An 18592-nucleotide genomic window follows, 5' to 3' on the forward strand; every position below is an offset into this window, starting at 1 on the left:
CACACATGAACCCTGGCATCTGGCATTTGCAGTGATAACAGGGTTGTATTCAAAAGCCTAATTGTGTGGCTAGTTCAATGGGAACAAGAAAAGTGAATGATTATGCACTAACTAGTATGGGGTATGAATATGGGTAAAACATGTTGGAGACTCTCTTTCATGTATTCACACACAAAAAGACTCCAAAATGTCTGTCAATACTATGGAGTTGTGGAGTGTAGGATATAGCTAATTACATGACAAGAATGATGTCACCTTGAAACAAAACTTTCTGGTTCATTGATCTTGCATATGAAGGTATTCTCTAGCAAGGTCTTAAGGTAATTCCCACAGTAAAAGGGCCCTCCATAAAATGCTTCTGTAATCTCTTCAGTGGTCACAAGTTTCAGCAGAAAGTCTGACTGCGACAAGCTGCATATGAGCTTGTTATACAAAAAAATATTTTCTGTAGGGTGGGTGTAGGAATTCACTGTCTGATTTTTTTTCTCTTAGTGCTCAAAATGTTTTCTAGATTATTTGTTGCATAAAATTTAGAACTGTTATAAGTTCTTGCTAAATTGAGCATTTTTATAATCATAAAACATACTCTTCATTTGTCCTCTAGTGCTGATTTTTAACTAAAAGTCTACTTTTCATGAAATCAATAGAATTATGCCAGATTTATTTTGAGTAATGTTTGCATTGTCTATTTTTCTATCACTGTAATTTCAAGCCTTCTGATGTTTTATGTTTAAATTGTATTTCTTGTAAGCAGTATATTGTTGGAGTTTTAAAATCTTTGTTGATACTAGTTTTTTTTTTACTTGAAGTATTTAGTCCATTTACATTTAATGCAATCTTATTCTTCATCCCTACAAATATTGTCCCCTAATGTTCCCATTTTTTCTGATAGTCTTTTGTTGTTGCTCTTTTCTGAAATTGCATCCTGTTTTTTAACAGCATGTACACAGTAAATACATCTCTGCATATTCTCATCTGATCATTCCAATATGTGCAGTCTCTGTGAATTCTCTGTTTTCTGCTTGCTTTTCATTGGTTTATTTGTTTTATTTTGCTAACTATAATTCACAAGCTGTTCCTATGCTCAATGATATTCCATTGTGAACTCATGGTATGATTTCATTTATGAGAGTTGTACCAGAATACTGGGAAGTAGCTCTTCTATAAGAAGATTATTAATTTTTTACATAAAGATAAATATAGTCCCTGTCTTAAATGTTTGAAGTCTTATTGCAAAGCTAAAATGAGAAAATTACCGTAAAATGAGCCTTTCATGTGAATATGGTTGTGAATATAATCTTTTGCATTCGTGAATACAATAACAGGATAAAAACCCTGCCAACAATTTTGTGAGATAATATTTGTGAAACTTAAAATACCCAGAGTTGAACTAAAATTTTAATTAAAAATAAAATTATGGGGTGGGGCCTGTAGCTCAAAAGAGTAGGGTACTGGGCCCCATATACTGGAGGTGGCAGGTTCAAACACTGCCCTGACAAAAACTGCAAAAAAAATAAAAATAAAAATAAAATTATGCATTCAAAGTAAGTGTCTACAATGGCTAAGTTCATTTCTTTATATAGCACTTTGTATTTATATATATAAACTTTGATTACAAACAATATAAGTGAGGATGATTTGATGTTGCAAAAGATCAAGTCAAATTTTTATTCCTGTTGTGTTTTATATCCTGTAATTATTTGTTTGACTTTCATTCTCTAATTCAATGCCATGAATGCAAAATAGTCTCAGGAGAACATGTAAAATATATGAAACAGAAACTTTCATTTGCATTTTAACAAACTGTAGGTAAGCTTTGAGGCTGGACACACATTTCTTAAATGAGCTAAGTTTTACAGATGTAATTGTAGGAGTGTCCATGAAGATATTTCTAATTTTATCACAGGCATTGCTGGGGCACTTTTAAGTTTTATATAATGAAAGAGAAGAAAATCACTCTTCCATTGAGCAGCCAATGTATGCCCAGTCTGCGACAGGTAATCTAAAATAGATGTAACAGAAGCTAAGTTAAGGATTGAACAATATGCTAAGTGTAGTGGAAAGCATCTTTTTTTGTCATTGAAGCTATTGTGTCCGTCCTGGGAGTTTTAGGGAACGGGTTTATTGCACTTGTGTACTGCATCGACTGTGTCAAGAGGAAGCTCTCTATACTCGGCTTTATTCTCACTGGCTTAGCAATTTCTAGAATTTGTCTGATATGGATAATAATAATAGATGGCTTTATTTGGGTATTCCCTCCAGATAGGTATAACTCTCATAAACTAATGGAATATATTAGCTACATGTGGATAATTATCAATCAATCAAGCATCTGGTTTGCCACTAGCCTCAATATCTTCTATTTCCTGAAGATAGCAAAATTTTCCCACTATGTATTCTTCTGGTTGAAAATGAGAATCAGTAGAATTCTTTCTCTTCTGATGGGATCTTTGCTTATTTCATGGTTAATTATGATTCTACAAGTCAAGAAGGCTTTTAATGATAATAAAATGAAGAACAGAAACACAACCTGGCAATTCAACTTGCATAAAAATGAATACTTTATTCAACAGGTTTTGCGAAATATAGGAGTCTTTTTCGTCTTTATACTATCCTTAATTACATGTTTCTTGTTAATCATCTCCCTTTGGAGACACAAAAGGAAGATGAAAATCAATGCCACAGGATTCAGAGACCCCAACACTAAAGCTCATGTGAAGGCAATGAAAGTGCTGATATCTTTTGTCATTTTCTTTATCTTGTATTTTATAGGCTATGCCATAGAAATATTATATTTTACTGTGTCAGAAAACAAACTCATGTTCATGTTTGGAATGATAAACACGTGCATCTCTTCCTGGGGTCACTCATTTACCCTAATTCTAGGAAACAGCAAACTAAAGCAAGCCTCTTTGAGGATATTACAGCAATTAAAATGTGGTGAGAAAGGGAGAAACCTCAGAGCCACATAGACAAATTGGGAGAATAATCCATTGAAGAAATTCTTGAAAATCTGTTTCCCTTGCACAGCTTTCTTCCACTTGTTTTTAACTGTGTTATTGAACATTACTGAAATCCTAAGTACGTGTTAAGGAATTTCACTCTTTGATGAGATTTTAATTTCATATGCAAATCCAGCGGTTTAGTAGATTTCCTGCCCTGCAACTTCTTCCCTTTTGTCTTCCAGAGAAAACGTCTTAAAGAGAGTATGCACTGTAAAGACTGTGACAGTGAGAATAAGCATTTAAAGAAGAGTTTTCATTGTGTTACTCGACTTCCATGAAGGATTGTCATTCATTTCCTAACAAGACCTCAAAAAAGTAGCCAAGACCAAGGAAGTCATAATCAATCTTGAAATTTAGGACAGGGAAGTGAGGGACAGACAAATTTGTGATATGTTGGGAAATAGGCTTGTAATTTGTATAAACTCATATATATTTATGTTTTTACATTTGTTTTTTTCTGTTACAATTGTTGCTAATATTAGATTAGTTTTATTGATTAGTTTTATTTACACATTTATTTATCATTATAAAATAATGCAATTTCATTGCACCTAAAATTAGAAAACACAGAAATATATGTAGGAGAAATTTATAATTCATATTTGGAATGCTCAACTAATCACTGTTAACATGTCTGTACATAGATTTTAAGAATGATTTCAAGATAGATAAATAGATAATAGATAAGTTGCTAGAAGTCTGATTTGATTTTTGTATAAGTTGGATAAAAGGCTTATCTGTGGAGAGTGGGCTTAGAGACAATTTTTGTTTCCTTTCATTCTTCTGTAATTTTCTATGCAATAATTTATGTCAACAGAGTTATAAAATTAAATAAAAGTTGAAGTATGTGAGAAGTACCTGGTTGTGTAACTTTCCTTGAGAAACAAACATTTGCACAATCTATGTGAGTATTAACTGATGTCTGCTGCCTTTGCAGGTTATACTATTTATTTTTGTTGTTTGTACTAATTTGGATTGTGTTGGCTCAGTCTACATGTATATTGTGATGCTATTGTGAACTCCATTTCTTTAAGGTCAGGATTATGGGTTTCTCTTTCAGAAAAGTTTTGACTTTACGTGCAAAGGCTGACCGTAGTTATTACAAGCTTAAGCTATACAACATACGGATTATCATTCCTAATATATATGCATGCAAAGTTATTATCAGAAATTCTCAGAATGATTGATATTTATGTTTCTCTTTTATTTCTGTGTTGAGTGAGAGTTAACTGTTGGGTCCGAAAAATCCTCCCAAATCAACCCCAACAGACGAACTCGAGACACACTCCAATGTAAAAGGCATGAGGTGAAGTTTTATTCAGACCGGCCTGGACTCACCCAGCATGCAAGCCTAGGTCGAGCCCCGAACCCGGGGTGGAGGAAGTTTTTATGGGGTACAGAAAGCAAGAGAGGTAGGGTCAGATACGAGTACACTTTTCATTGGTGGTTGGTGATTTCATTAGTAAAGGAGGAAGTAAAGGAGGATTTGCATTGGCAGCTGATGATTTCATTAGTAAAGGTGAATTTGGATTGGTACAGGTGAGGGGTGGGGGGTCCCTTGACCGGGGGCTAGAGTTGGTGCAACCTGGTTACCTGTATTTCAAGGTAATAGAAACTTATTGTTTATTATAGCAGCTATTTGCCTAAGGTGACTCAGTTTACAGCACAGTGGCTGTGCAACCTGGGGTGGGGGAAGGCAGCAGGGAGTGGCCCTGCAGCTTTCACTGGCAGAGGTTGGGGTGGAAGGGCTATGCGGTTAACAGCTAGGAATGGGGCTTGTGCTATAAACAGCCAAGAATGGAACTTGTGCTGTAAACAACAAAATGGAGCTAGTTTGGCTCTCACATAACGATTTCTAGTTGTAACCTTTTGCTGGACATGTATTATTTCCTTATCTTCCATTACGGTATTGCTTTTCAGGGGTCTGGGTTTACTGATAGTGTCAAATTTCACTCCCAACTTTGGAGAAGCCCAAGACAAATGTCTTCTCCTGTGTGCGTATGGTCTTTTATACTTAAGCACTGGTTTACAAATGGATGAAGAAACACACCAAATACTATTCAACCATATCAATTAAAAAAAAAAAAACCCAAAACAGAAAAACAAGTCCTGTCCTTTGCATCAGTGTGAATGCAACTGGAGGACATTATGTTAAGTGAAATGAGCCATGGACAGAAAATTAAACACTGCATATTCTCACTAATATAAAGAAGCTTAAAACAGTTTATCTCACAGAAATAAAAGGTAGAACAGAGATACCACAGGCTAGAAGGGTTAAAGTGAAGGTAGGGATAAAGAGAAATTTGTTAAAGAATAAAAAATTAACCTGGATAATTTTGTGTAGGACACATTATTTTTAGCAAAGCATCACAAGAATGGAGAAACAAGAATCTATGTACTCAATTCTGATATGAGGACAATTAAAGTCCTAGTACATGGTGGGGGTAGGGATGGGGGGAGCTGAGAAAGGGAAGGAGAGAGAGGGTGGAGGGACAAGGGTTGTGCTACACCTTTTGGGGGCAGGACACAATTATAAAAGGGTCCTTATTTAACAACAGCAATCAGTGTAACCTGGTTCTGTGTACCCTCAATGAATCCTCAACAATTAAAAAAAGTATAAAAATTACTGCTAGCTAGAAGGGATAAGTTCTAGTGTTTTATACCTGTGTAGGGTGACTATAGTTAACAATAATATATTACATAGTTTCAAATGGCTAGAAAGAAGGTATTGAATGCTCCCAACACAAATGATAAAAGTTAAGATGATGTAAAAAAAAAAAGAAAAGAAAAAGTTAAGATGATGAATATGTCAATGACCCTAATATGAATACTAAACATTATATGTATGGAAACATCACTATGTACCCTACAAATATGTATAATTATTATGTGTCAATGTAGGAGAAGAACCCATTGCTTGGCAAGAGTAATGCTCTCCTGAAATAAAATTTCTATGATGACAAATGTTTGACTCCAGCATACCAGGGTGTTCTGCAACAAGGTCTTCAGACAATGCCTGTAACCTGGACAAGCCTTCAAAAACATGTTGTCTAACCTCCTCATTAGTCATGATGTTCAGTAACAAAGTCTGAGACATGGGGCAGTGTCTGTGGCTCAAGGAGTAGGGTGCCAGCACCGTATACCAGGGATGGCGGATTCAAGCCCAGCCCTGGCCAAAACTGCAAAAAAAAAAAAAAAAAAAAAGTAATAATAATAATAAAGAAAGAAAGAAAAACTGAGATATGAGCAGCTTCACTTGTCTTTATCCTAAAAGCTTGCTATAAAAAGGATACTTTGGAAGGGCAGCTGCTGGGGGCATTGTTTCTTTTTCACAAGTACCTATTAAATATTTCTTTCTGAGAAATTGGATTTGTCAGCCTCTTTCTTTGGTTTTTCAGCTCCTCCAACTTTGATGGTAGCTTTGTACATCTATTCACCATAGAACATCTGATGAGCCCTCTGGCAGCTGAGAGACCAAGCTGGGGAAATTCCAGGATGCTAAGATACCCTATGTGGGATGAAGTGGTGCACCGGTTAGATGCTTGTGGATTTTGCATGAGTGCAGGGATGCCCTGAAAATGCCTGTTGAGATAAAGCAGTTATTAACTAACTGCTGTATAGCCCATTGAAATAAGGGCTATGGGGTTGACCACTTCTGTGCACCATCCTTTTGGCAACAAATGCCCAACTTAAAAGACATGCACACTTAAGAGCCAGGAGACGAATTGCGACTAGACAAGGAGATGTGCCTTTCACTTTTCTGTTTGGCTCTAACTTCTAAAACAAAATCGAAGACCAAGAGTCAAAAGTTGAAAAGTTATGATGTAGATATCTCTGCATCAAGGGAAAGAAATGGAAACAACCAAAACTCAGAGCTATCACTAGTAAGCCCAACTGAGATGTGAAAACCTGGCCTCCTTGGGGATGTTAAGAGAAAAAGACTCTGATGAACTAGAAGGCATAGAGGAGGAGAGCAACTGGGATCACCAGTGAGCTCAACCCTCATGCAAAGGGAAGGGAAAACTTAACATCTGCAGCAATGGGGTTTAGGAAATCAGGAGACTCACTATTACAGAATACACCGTGCAGACTCTTAGAGATTACAGAGGCCTTTAATCAAATACTTAGAGGATCCCAGATAGCTTGGTTAGTCCTATGGGGGACATAGAGGGTAATTTTTTTTTTTTTTTTTTGCTTGAAATGAAGCAGAAAAATCGGTGGCAGCACCACCCATACAGCCCTACAGCAACACCTTCATAACACAAGGCAAATACAAGGAATGGTCCTTGGAAACAGGATCATTCTAGCTATTCATAATAGGAAGGCTTGGCCTAATGACAGAAATTATCAGGATGGATGACCTCCTGGAAGTCAAATGAAGAGGCCCAGGGCTTCTCTAAGAATTAGAAATGAGGCAAATCATCTAATGGTTGAGTTTTCACAGGACCTGGTGAAAGAATTTTTACTTCTGGGTACTGGTATGGAAAATAAATTGCTACTGGAAGAAAAAAGATATTGCATAGCCCTTTGCTATCTTTGTTGAGTCCTATAGTAAAAAGGATGTATATGATGTGGCAAAGGCCATAGCAGAGTTAGGAGCAACCAAGAGGCAGGAGCATGGTCCACTTGTTGATGTAACAAAAGCCAACAAAGGGGAAAAAGAAAATCCCACAGAAGAAGGGAAAGAAAGAAAGAGAGCAGTAGAGTCATGTTGAAGCAAATATGGCATGAATTATTGGGAGCAGGAACATCCCAAGAAAAAAACAGACAAACAACCTAATGCTGTATTAGCAGCTTGATGGAAAGAGCTACAGCCTAATAGAGGGAGCCACAGCCTGAGCAGCAGTTTTGTCCCTACCATGTGCTTTTAGGCAGACGAGGAAGGCTTAGAAGGCACACAAAGAGACTTAACCTTTACTTGTTCTACTGACCTGGTCAATCATGGGTTGATACCACTCCAGTCCTGAGACTGGGAGTGGGGCCAAGGTCCAACCCATGTTCCAGCAAAATGGGACAACCAGAGACCCACATTGAACTAATTCACCATTTACTATTCCTCCAAAAGTATAAAGAACACTATTATCTTGGCAGATCCTGAGGTGCTTTAATCCATGGAAATATGGAAAGACACCTTTGTCAGTGGGTTGTCACTGATGGTCATGAGGAACAAATGTTCAGATGAAAGAACTTTATATATCTGGATGCTGGAACAGCTCCCTTTGCTCCACAAATGCTGTTTATTTCCCCTGTTCTAGAAAACATTTTAGACACAGATATTCTATTAGAAAAGACTCTGCAAACTTCAATGGGAGAATTCACGTTGAAGATGCACACAGAAAAGGTTCTTCTCAGGGAAAAGAAAAATGGGAACCCCTAACCAAGACCCTTGTTGTGGATATAAGAATGGGTATACCAAAAAAGGGATGAATAGAAGGAAATTCAAATGACCCACTTCCACTGTAGCCCTTGAATAAATGGCATGCTTATTTACAACATTGAAGTATTCTGACAATGTGTCCCTATAGCCCAAAATTGCATGCTGTATTATGTCCGGGTGCCTATGAGCAACCAGAGAACACCTCTCTACCTGCTCTCCTACATCACTTGACCCAGTAAGAGAAGGAGTATTATCCATCATAGATGATACTTGGTATATGGTTGGCTCCAGTAGGCAAACGCCTATACATAGACCACTGGTAGAAATAGACATATCTCAAAGTAGTCAGTGGGGTGAGTTGTGAGTTGCTTGGTTAGTAATCACACATGAGCTGTGGAACCTGATATTTGCACCTATAACTGCTCTGTATTTAAAAGACTACTTATGTGGCTAGCCCAATGGGGACAAAAAAAGTGAATGATTATGCTTGAGCTCATATGGGGCACGAACATGTGGCAAGACATGTGGGAGAAACTTCAACACCTTGCCACTGATTTAACTGTATTCCATGTGGTCACACACAAATAAGACTGAGGTATGAGAAAAGACTTTCCGTACTGTGCAGGGGTGGAGTTTATGATTACAGTCAGTTGTGTGGTAACTGACACCATCTTGAAGCAAAGCTCCCCTGTTGACTGATCACATACCAAGCTGTTCTCTGGCAAGGTCTTAAGACAATGCTCATAGCATAACTAGCATCCAATAAAGATGTTTATCTAAACTCCCCAATGGTCATGGAGTTTCACAAAGAAGTGTGAGATGTGACCTGTACATGTTTTCTCTAAAAGCTTGCTACATAAAAGGTATTTGCTGTAGGGATAATAAAGGGATCCACTGCCTCACAGCCAAACCAAGACGTGGCTTCTGTTCATAAGTCCCTATTAAATATTTCCTTCTGAGAAACTGCATTTGTCACCCTCTTTCTTTGGCCTTTTATCTCCCTCAAGCCTTTGATGTAGGTTTACTTATACCTGCTCACTACAAAACCATCAGTTAAAAAAAATTAAAATACTCAAGCACTGATGTAAAAGAGATTAAAAATCCCCCAGGGACAATCTTCAGTACTTTTTTCTTTTCCAGGATTTGCACTGTACTATTTTTTTTTTTTTTTTTTTTTTGAGACAGAGTCTAACTCTGTTGCCCTCGGCAGTGTGCTGTGGTATCATAGCTCGCAGCAACCTTGAACTCTTGGGCTTGAGGGATCCTCTTACCTTAGTATCCCAAGTAACTGGGACTATAGATGTCTGTCACAAAAGCCAGTTAGTTTTTCTATTTTTAGTAGAGACAGGGTCTCGCTTTTGCTCAGGCTGGTGCTGAACTCCTGAGCTCAAGCAATCCACCTGCCTCTGCCTCCCAGAGTACTAGGATTATAGGCATGAGCCACCAAGCATAGCCCCTTTAGCATTTTTTTAAAACTCATTTACCTACTGCCCTCCCATACCCAAGGAAGTATTTGTCTCCATTTGATTTTGAAAGGATAGTTTTCCTGGATAAACTGTTCTCGGTTAGCAGTTTTTTTCTTCTACTTTCATAACTTGGACTATACTCTCCCCTCTGTCCTATAAGGTTTTATCAACCTTTTTGTTTATCACTAATGCATCTTGGTCCTGTTTAAGAAATTATTTTTCTATCCAAAAGCATAATATTAATATTTTCTTGTTTCTAATTTATAAAGAATAAATATTATATCAAGAGTTATACATTCTAATGATTTTTCTCTTTGTTACACATAGACATGGCCACACCATTTATTACCATATTCCTTCTAGGAGAAGGGGAGGTCTTATGCCTTGATTAAACTCTCCACTTAGACTTCATGAATACCATTTGCCAAACTTCCATAAAAAATGCAACACCAAATAAAGGGATTAAATATCTTGGGCCAAAATGATCAAGTATTTTTATTGGGGTCAGGTTCTTTAGCAGTGTAGCAACTAAAAGAAAAACAATTTAGAAAACATTAAAGAAGCAAGAAATCTTTAGATACTTTAGATTTATCCAGAAAAATAGGAAATTCACTAAATTTTCTGGAAGTAGTTTATTAAATGGACTAGATTGTTTTCTTTCTCCTACCACCCCTCTCTCTCCCTCTCTCTTCCCTTTCTCTTTTTCTCTCTTTCTGTTTTTCTCTCCCTAATAATAATCATAGCTGACCATTCTGTAATGTTATAATCAGTATAAAATTTCTAAAGGGAAAAGTATATATGAACGTGTTAGCCTTTAAGAAGAAAAAACTGTGAATATATGTATATATATTTTAAATTAAAATTCTAAGTGAGTTGGTAAACCTTCCTTTTGAGATCCAAGTATCTTTTTTTTTGTTTGTTGCTAATGCCCAGTGACTCTGACTCTTAAATTACTACATTTTGCACCAAGCTATATAATTATGAAGTGAGATTTGATTATGGATGCCTTACAATAATGTTTGCTGACCATAATAGCATCAGTGAATTGATGTTTCATTTTTAATATTTTAGCAAGCTAAGAAAATGGAAATTAGTGAGGTCTCAAAGTAGAAAGCAAATATTCACAGGTGAAAACATACCTTTCCTTGCACATTCAGTGTTAATGAGAACAATGACCAATTATTGTTAGTCCTTTTAGAAATGGTCAAGAAAAGAGGGAATATAACATAAATAAAAATGAAGAACAATGGGCTCAGTGCCTGTGGTTCAGTGGCTAGGGCACCAGCTACATACACCAGAGCTGGCAGGTTTGCACTCAGCCTGAGCCTGCCAAACAACCATTACAATTATAACCAAAAAATAGTCAGGCATTGTGGTAGGCATCTGTAGTCCCAACTACTCGTGAGGCTGAGGCAAGAGATCACTTAAGTCCAAGAGTTGGAGGTTGCTGTAAGCTGTAATGCCACAGAACTCTACTGAGGGCAACACAGTGAGACTCTCTCTCTTAAAAGAAAAAAAAAGGAAAAATGAAATAAGGAATGAATAAAATCATGAATATGGTTATCACATAGTGGTCTAAAGCATCAGTTTTGTTTGGATCAAATGGTCTTCATGTTAAAATCTAAACTCCAAAACTTATTAGACAAATGTAATGTACACCGTTCTTTACTTATCATATTGCAATGATAATAGAACTTACATTTCAAGGTTGTCAGGATTATATGAAATAATTCAATGGCTAAAAGGACTTATACAATGTCTTTGGCATATAACCAAGGCTTAATAAAATTTAATTATCATTAAATATTGATTATGGGTCTCAAAGTTGGGCATAGGAATATTGAAACCACAGTCATGATTCTTAATACTTCTGAAGAGCAATGAGCTAAAGAAAAATTACATTTGGAAGGAAGGCCTGAATTTAAAGAATAAAGTGAAGGTCAATTGTCAGGTGAAAAAGATAAATGTCATAAGCTCATAGAGCCAGATGGAACTAAGAGCTGGTACAATTTAATTATTGGGTGGTGAAAAGGAATGTGCCAAGCATTCATTGGAGCAAAAACTAAACTTGAGGTCATGGTTAAAGGCCAAGATCAAAACCTGGTGGAGGAAGCAGGAAGTTGAGGTATGAGGCAAATTGTGGAGTAGATCTTTTTGATTTTGTCATATTACAGCTTGCCAGAAACGATCTTCATTTTTATTAGTATTTTTGAAATATATAAGCAATTATTATAAAAAGTTTAAATAATATAGAAAGAAAAAAAGTTTCTGATGTCTTCCATATTTTCATTTCCAGAAAAAAAATTATTAATGAAATTTTTGTCCATGATTTTAGCTATTTTCTGAACATATCTCTCTCTTTCAAAGATAAATATATATATCTCGATGAAAATGAATACATTATACTACACTCATAATGCTAAGTGACAGAAGCATTATCTATATGTATATGTGTATGTATATATTCCTTTTATATAGAGATGGAATCGTATTAATCTTTGTTTTCATTTAAAAACATAGTTTGGATATATTTTCATATAAATCCCAAACATTTATATCCTTGAATTCTTTTTAATTATTGAATTATATTCTGTTACATTAGTGGCCCATAAATTAACCAATTTGATGAACACTTGTATTGTTTACAGTATTTTATTATTACAAGAGTGCTGTGGTAAAATTTCTTATTCATTCATTGATCCAATTAATGCAATAATACTTGCTGGATAAATTTTGAGACAGATTTCTGGATAAAGCACCAGGTGCCCTTTAAATTTTGATAATTTATACATCTCATCTTCCAGAAATTACATAAATTTGAATTTCCCAAATGTATCAGAGAATGGCTATTTCCTACATTCTTGTCAAAGCAGCTTAGACAACTGATATGGTGTACACAAAGGTATATCTACTTAATAATTTTTCCTAAGACAGTTGCCCTAGGCTAGAGTATCATGGCATCAGCCTAGTTCACAGCAACCTCAAAATCCTGGGGCCAAGCAATCATCTTGCCTCAGTCTCTCAAATAACTGGGACTACAGACATATGCCACCATGTCCAGGTAATTTTTCTATTTTTAGTAGAGATGAGTTGCACTTTTGCTCAGGCTTGTCTCAAACTCCTGAGCTCAAGCACTCCACCTGCCTCAGCCTTCCAGAGTTCTAGGATTCTAGGCATGAGCCATCACATCCTGCCTGATTTAGGTAAATATTTTTTATTAAAGTATAACATATGTCTGAAAAGTATACAAATTATATGTATGAAGATTGACAGATATTTAAAAAGATAACACATCCATGAAATTTATAATCAAGCTGAGTAAACAGTATATTAATTATATTTTACATTATTTCCAAGAAAACTCTCATACCCTTACCTAGACACTCCTTTTCACTGCTCCTGTACATACACCTTTAATTTTGATTTAGTTGTATTGTTTAAATATTTAAGTGAAATGTGATAATATAGTATATACTCTCCTGAATTCAGCTTTTTTCACTTGTGCTTTGTTATGTATACAATGGTAATGCTATTGTTTTCATTGCTGTATAGTATTCTATTCTATTACTTTACCATAGTTTATTCATCTATTTTTTCTTGACAGACATATGAATTATTTCTAATTCAGACAGTTTCAAATAATGCTACTAATAATGGTGCATATTCTTTAGAACACATATCTTACATGATTATTCTGTCTATAGTTGGAACAAGAATTGCTAGATCCCAGAATATGTGTTATGTTCAGTGTTAGTTTATACTGCCAAACAATTTTCTGAGTTGTCTGTATTGATTTATGATTGTCACTAAATACACAACCCATGCTGATTTAACATTTGGAAAATGATATATCATGTTTTAATGTATAATTCTTTAATTTTACATGTGGTATATTATCATTTCTTGTATTTATTAGGCCAGCCTAAAATTCATTTACTTATGAGTAACTTTACCTACCTTTCTTTACTACCTGGATACTTTTTTTTTTTTGGCAGTTTTTTTTGGCCAGGGCTGGGTTTGAACCCGCCACCTCTGGCATTTGGGGCCGGTGTCCTACTCCTTTGAGCCATAGGCACCACCCACTACCTAGATACTGTTATAAAATAAAATACAGTCATGCATCAATAATCATGAGAATGCTTTCTAAGCAATGCCTTGCCAGGCAATTTCATCATTACATGAACTTCATAGGGTGTACTTGCACAAACCTAGGTGGGATAGTTTACTACACACCTAGATTACATGGTACACATATTCCTAGGCTACAAACCTGGACAGCATATTACTGTACCAAATACTATAGATGATTGAAACAAAATGGCAAATATTTGTGCATCTAAACATAGAAAAGGTATGATAAAAATGTGGTATAAAAATAAAAAATAGCACACCTGCGCAGGATGCTTACCGTGAATATATCTTGCAGGACTATAAGTTGTTCTATAAGCGTCAATGAATGCCAAGTGCATGAATGTGAAGGCTTAGGGTACTCCTGTGCACTACTGTAAACTTTAGAAACTTTAAGTATAAACCCTATACTTAGGCTATACTACCTTTATTAAAATTGTTTTTTCTTACATCAATAAGAAATAAATCTTACCTACCTGTAACTTTGCAATTTAAATTTTGTAAACCTTTTGACTTCTTTTGTAATGACTCTCAGCTTAAAATACAAAAATATTCAGTATTCAGATTTTCTTCATATACTCATATTATTGCCTTTTTTCTATTTTTAAGTTTTCAATTGTTTTAACATTTTAAATGTTTTTATTGAAAACTAAGACAGAGACACACATATCAGTGTTGACCTCCCCAGGGTCAAGATCGTCAATATCACTGACTTCTACCTCCTCATCTTCTTCCATTGGAAGGTTTTCAGTAACATGTGGCAGTAACATGTGTGAAGGTGTCATCCCCTCTGATAACAGTGCCTTCTTCTGGAATGGCTCTTGAAAGACTTGACTGAGGAATGTTTTATAGTAGGAGTAAGGTAATGATAAAAAGTAAAGTAAATACATAAACCAGTAACAGTCATTTATTATCATTATTAAGTTTTATGTAACGTAAATAATTGTATGTGCTAAACTTTTTGTTACAATGGGAAGTACAGTAAGTTTGTTCACACCAGTGTCGCTACAAACAAGAGTAATACGTTGTCCTACAACATTATAATGACTCTGAGTAAGCAATATGAATTTCTTAGCTCCCCTGTAATCTTATGAAACCATTGTCATATATGCAGTCCACTCTTGACCAAAAAATTGTTATGTGGCAAATGACAGTAATTATATTATAGTTTGTTTTTTATTTCTACTGCTGCTTTTGCGTTTTTTAAATTTAATTTTTATTAAATCACAATTGCATACATTTATGGGTATAGTGTGATTTGATACACAATGTGGAATGCTTAAATTAAACTAGTTAACATAACCATCACCTCACTTATTTTTTGTGGTAAGATATTGAGAATATACTCTTAGTTGTTTTGATATAGTTTTTTTTTTTTTAATTTTTGGTTATTGTGAAAGTACAAACAACCTGGCCACCATTTTTGAATGTTAGGTAGAGTCCCTCTTGTAGTTGTGTTCCACACCTAAAAGGTGTGCCAAACACCCCCACTTTGTGCCCTTTAAGTGGGAACACATCAATCTAATTTCCCCTCCCCATCCCTTTCCCTCATTCCCCCCTCCCCAACTTGAATAAATTAAGTTTTTCTCCTATGTGGGTGTGTGTTAGATTGTCTACTGGCTTCATAATAAAATTGAATACACCAGATATTGCTTTTCCATTCTTGTGATACTTTACTAAGAAGAATGTGTTTCAGTTCCATCAAGGTTAATATGGAAGATGTAAAGTCACCATCTTTTCTTACAGCTGAAATAGTTTTCCATGGTATACGTTTATCACAGCTTGTTAATCTGTTCCTGAGTTGAGGGGCATTTAGGGTGTTTCTGCATCTTGGTGATTATAAACTGAGCTGCAATAAACATTCTAGTGCAAATGTATTTTTGATAAAATGATTTTTCTTCTTCTGTGTAAACACCTAGTAGTGGGATTGTGGGGTCAAATGAGAGGTCTAATTTGAGTTCTTTGAGGACTCTCCATATTAATTTCCAAAGAGGCTATATTAGTTTGCAGTCCCACCAACAGTATAAAAGCGTTCCACTCTCTCCACACCCACACCAGCATCTGCAACTATGAGACTTTGTGATGCAGGCTATTCTCACTGGGGGTAAGTGATTTTTTAAGATTGTTTTGATTTGCATTTCTCTGATGATTAGGGACGATGAGTACATTATAGTGTGTTTTTTTTTTTTTTTTTGCGGTTTTGGCTGGGGCTGGGTTTGAACCCACAATCTCTGGCATATGGGGCCAGCGCCCTATTCCTTTGAGCCACAGGTGCTGCCCTACATTATAGTTTTAAATTTTTAATGAGATGCAATTAGTTTGGAGTTTTATTTATATTAAGTTGTTCTCTCATTTTACATGAGACTTTTTCAACTTAGAAAATGATTTTCTATTAATCTATCTTTGATTTTTGCTTTTGTGCCAAATTATCTATATGTTGGTTGGTGATTTTCTGTCCTTTTCTGCTGTTGCATCACAATTTTCATACCCTCTATTTCTCACAGTCATCATTATAATAACGAGCATTAGTTGAGCATTTACCAAATACTGGTCATGTTTCTATAAACTTTACATACCTTGACTCAATCTTCATGTTAACCTGCAAAAGAAGATTATAATTTCTAATTTACACCTGGGGAAACTGAGGTCGATTAGACTGAATAGTTTCCCCAGGGTTATGTGACCAGGAAGTGATAGAATCAGGATATTAACCCAAGCAGCCTGGCTTTGAATTCTTTACTTTTAAGCAACATGCTGCTATCCTGGACATTCTCATAGTCCACACAGCCTGCTATTTGATTTTCCCATGAATTTCTTTTGCTGCTTTCTGCCTCTACTGCAGATTTTACTTGTCCAATTCTAGCCTTAATTATCATGAAAACTTTATTGTTTGATGCACTTCCACTTTTATCTCACCTTATCCTGTTCTCCTCTGAAGACTTTGTCCTACTCATTCACAATAGCTCCTATTCATTCCTAACCTTAGTTGACATCTTGACATTTTTTTTTCTTCTTCTGTTGATGTAACCAAGTACTTTGTGATGACTTTTCATTCCGCCCCAACCCCCAGATTCTTGATTTCTCTTATATCTTAACTCTTGGTTTTCTAAGGAGAGTCTGGAGCTGTCTTTTTCTTCCCTTCTTTCTTGTCTGATGTACATGTTGAGGTTTATCTATTCACTGCCATGGTTTTGAGCACCTATACATTTGTGAAACCAAAATATATATTTCATGTCATGTCTAATCCTGAGATTTACCAGCATATTAATATCTGTAATGTTTATTCAGCATCTATTTTCCATGTATATTTGAGACAGTAGACATTTCTACCTAGCTCTTATCCAGGTATTTTAAGCCTTCCCTTAAATCTGCTTTTTTAATTCCTTGGTTTACTTTTTGGTAAATTATAATGTTACTAAGTATACAAACAAACAAAAGTAGTGAAATTAATCTCAGAAATATCCTTTTACTTCGTTTTTTATTCTATCATTTTTATTCTAATTATGAAACATATTTTAGCGTTTCTCTTTCCTCACTACAATTATCAGTGTCATAATTCACTATAAATTTCTTGTGGAATTGCAATAGACTACTCTCACCTGAACATAGTTAACAATGCCATATTTATAATAGAATTTAATGATCTTATTTTATTATGTGGTATTTATTAATTGTCTCCCATTCCATAAAGTATAATTCACATACAACTTCCTTTTCATGGTATATATAACTTTGTCATCTGGTTTATCATTCAGTCTTTACCTAGCCACTCAGTCTTTTCTTCTTTCAATTTAAATCTTTTCTCTCTTAAGACGTTGTAACTCAGAAATATTGGACTATGTCGAAGGTCTCAAATGTGGTATGTTGTCTCACCCTTTTCTGTCTTCGTATACCTTTCTTTTTCTCAAAGATTTCTATCATCCAAATGTCCACCTAATGTTTAACTGTTGATTTATCACTTCTTTTAAAATACTATGTTCTTTGCAAAATCTTTTCTGATTTCCACAAGAGTTTCATTTCCCATTTTTGTTTGTATGTACTTCTGTAAAGAAGTATGTGTATTATAATTTCTCTTATTATAATCTTCTTTTGGCAAGAAATTTCTCCTTTGCAATATAATGCCTACCATAAGCCTAGAAATAAGGCACTCAATGATTACTTAAGCTGTAAGAGAATAAAGGAGAAAGAAGGTGCTTCTGGGTGTTTAGGCCACTATAAAAATATACTAGAGGTTTGGTGGTCTTAAACAACAAAACTTATTTCTTGGAGGGGCCAAGATGGTAAACTAGAAGCAGCCTGCATAAAGCTGCTCTCATGGAGAGCATAAAAGTGGTGAACAGGCATCTCCAAGGGAGGAGAAGAAAATGCAATAAGCATGGAAAACCTATTTGAGAGAATAATAAAGGAAAACTTCCCTGGTATCACTAGAGGTTTGGATATCAGACCAAACATGGTCATCAAACACCTGAAATATTCATAGGAAATAGGTATCTTAACCAAAGAAAAAGTGAAGGAGAAAATCTTACAAGCTGCAAGATGAAAGCAACAAATTATTTTACAAAGGAAAACCCATAGGCCTAATAGCAGAACTCTCAGCAGAAGCCTTTGAAGCCAGA

At 35.4% G+C, this 18592-nt stretch overlaps 1 pseudogene; it reads left to right on the top strand.

Moving 5' to 3' along the window:
- The first annotated feature begins 2044 nt into the window (after nt 1-2044).
- LOC100948393 lies at nt 2045-2989 on the top strand (annotated as a pseudogene).
- The last annotated feature ends 15603 nt before the right edge of the window (nt 2990-18592 follow it).

Source organism: Otolemur garnettii, unplaced genomic scaffold (assembly GCF_000181295.1).
Source record: "Otolemur garnettii isolate 467f Iridium unplaced genomic scaffold, OtoGar3 scaffold00329, whole genome shotgun sequence".
In the NCBI taxonomy this organism is placed as follows: domain Eukaryota; kingdom Metazoa; phylum Chordata; class Mammalia; order Primates; family Galagidae; genus Otolemur; species Otolemur garnettii.